We start from the raw sequence: 2896 nt of genomic DNA, 5'->3' as shown, positions 1-2896 counted from the left end.
ACCTGGAGCACTAAGCCACAAAGGCTACACTCCCAAGCCTGGGCCCAAAAGCCTCGAATTTTGTTTTTACTTTGCTATACTTTTTAAATACTTCTTCAGAGGTAGAGGCAGGCCGATTTTTGAGTTTGAGGCCAGCCTGGTCTACAGAGTGAGTTCCAGGACAGCCAGGGCTACATAGAGCCAGGGTCCCCTAGATGTGTTATAGGCAGTTGTCCCCTGGCCATGCCTGTATCCATTCTGTAATGCTAACTCAGGTGATCAGCAAGAGCAACATGCCTTCTTAACCCTGAGCCATCCCTCCAGTCCTATGTGCTCAGTTGTTTAATGGTCATTGGGTAGAGCACATGAGGGGCAAGCCTGCCGACCTGAGCTCTAAACCCTGAACACACAAAAGGCCAAACACAATGGCACATCTGCAATCCCAGCATTCCTTGTGCCAAGGAGGACGCTCCCGTGCTGACTAGAGTGTAACTGCAGAAACAGAAGAGGCCTCAAGCACCAGCTCCTGAGAGTTGTGCCTTGTCTTCCACGTGTGCGCCATGTCTCACACATTTGACAAAGGTCATTTCAAACCATTAAATGTGTGTAGGTGGGTATAGGTGTGTGTGTGTGCATGTGTGTATAGGTGTAAGTGTGTAGGGGTGTGTATATATGTGTGTATGCATGTATGTGTGTATATGTGTTTATTTGTGTGCGCTTATAGCGGCATCTGTATGTGTATATGTGTGTGTAGGTATAGTGTATGTATATGTCTATATGCATGTGGTATATATGTGTGTACGCATATGAATGTGTGTATATATGTATTTTGTATATGCGTGTACATGTGTGTATATGTAGGTGTATTGGTGTGAGTTTGTATATATATGTATGTATATGTGTGCATGTGTGTGTGTGTGTATGTGTACATGTATGTATGTGGTGTGTATGTATGTACCTATATGTGTATATGTATTATGGCTGTAGTTTAGTGGAAGATCACTTGTCTAGGATGGGCTTGGGCCAAGCTCAGAATTTCTGAGGTTCCTTTTCCTTTTTCCTTCTTTTGTTACAGGCTCCCTGTACTGCCCAGGCTGGCTTTTAACTTTCTTTTATTTAGCTTCTGTATTTGTGTGAGGGCATGCCATGTACGTGTGGATGCCTAAGCTTTCCAGAAGAGGGCGTCAGGTCCCCTGCACCTGGAACCACCTGACATGGTGGGTGATGGAAACTGAACTTGGGGTTCTGGGGGACTATCCAGTGGTTTTTGTTTTGTTTTATTTTGTTTTGTTTGTTTTTGGTTTTTCAAGACAGGGTTTCTCTGTGTAGTCCTGGCTGTCCTGGAACTCACTCTGTAGACCAGGCTGGCCTCGAACTCAGAGATCTGCCTGCCTCTGCCTCCCGAGTGCTGGGATTAAAGGCGTGCACCACCATGCCCGGCTTCCAGTGTTCTTTTTAAAAAATTTATTTATTTCTATATATGAGTGCTTTATTTGCACATATGCCTTCATGACAGAAGAGGGCATCAGACACAATTATAGATGGTTGTGAGCCGCCATGTGGTGCTGAGAATTGAACTCAGGACCCCTGGAAGAGCAGACAGTGTTCTTAACTGCTGAGCTATCTCTCCAGCTCCACTAAGCATTCTTTGTTTTGTTTTGTTTGTTTGTTTGTTTTTGTTTTTTTCGAGACAGGGTTTCTCTGTATAACCCTGGCTCTCCTGGAACTCACTTTGTACACCAGGCTTGCCCCATTAGCATTCTTAACCACAGCCATTCTCCAGGCGCTGCTCTCATCTTCTTGGGTTGCTGGGATTACAAACCTGTACTGCTGCTGTTTGCCCTGTAACCTTTCACACTGTGGGCTCATTGAGGAGAAGCAGTCTTAGAAACCCCCGCTTAGAGAGGATATATACATATCTTGGTATAAGCTGGACCTCCTCAATTTAACCATTGCCTAGTTATTTTTAGTGAGGCATGTTGGTGCAGACCTATCCTGGCAACACTTCCTGAGGTTGGAGGCTCTTGAGTTTGAAGTCAGCTTTACAGAATTCCCCAATAAAAAGAGAGATTTGTTCTTTTGGATTTTTTTTCCTTTAAGGACCATTTTATTATAATTTGGGAGAAAATTTGGAAAAAGGCAAACAAGTTAAACATCTCAGCAGCTTTAGAGAGGAGGGAGATGCATAAGAGGAAGGGAGGCAGTCATGCCTTTTGAGTTAGGGTTTGTTTTTTTAAAAAGATTTATTTATTTTATGTATATGAATACACTGTAGCTGTTATCAGACATACCAGAAGAGGGCACCAGACCCCATTACAGATGGTTGTGAGCCACCATGTGGTTGCTGGGAATTGAACTCAGGACCTCTGGAAATGCAGTCGGTGCTCTTAACCACTGAGCCATCTTTCCAGCCCCTTGAGTTAGGCTTTAAGAAAGGTTCAGCAGTAAAGGTTGGTGAGTGGCTGGATGGGGACAAGGCCTTCAGAGAAAGAATGAGAATGTCCAGAGGATCAGAGCAGGTGGTCCCAGGGTTCTGGCCAGTAGCCAAAGAAGACAGAACCAGGTGGAGACGGTCTTCACTGTTGATAGAGCACGAGGAGGCAGGATTTTCTCAATTTTTGATTGAGCAAATATTTATGTGCCCCATATTGGGCCACCTGGGGATCCCAGGTGAGCCAAATCAATGTTCTACCCTTCAGGAGCTCAAAGATAGAGCGAAGGCCAGGCGATGGTGGCACACCCCTTTAATCCCAGCACCTGGGAGACAGAGGCAGTTGGTTCTCTTGAGTTCGAGGCCAGCCTGGTCTATATAGTGAGTTTCAGGACAAGCCAGAGCTATGATGAGAGACCCTTGTTTCAAACAAACAACCCCCAAATTTATTTATTTATATTTTTGTTTGTTTGTTTGTTTATTTTT

The sequence above is a fragment of the Mus caroli genome, chromosome 4 (assembly GCF_900094665.2).
Source record: "Mus caroli chromosome 4, CAROLI_EIJ_v1.1, whole genome shotgun sequence".
NCBI lineage: Eukaryota > Metazoa > Chordata > Mammalia > Rodentia > Muridae > Mus > Mus caroli.
The sequence above is the reverse complement of the archived record's forward strand: the minus strand, read 5'-3'. Positions refer to the sequence as shown.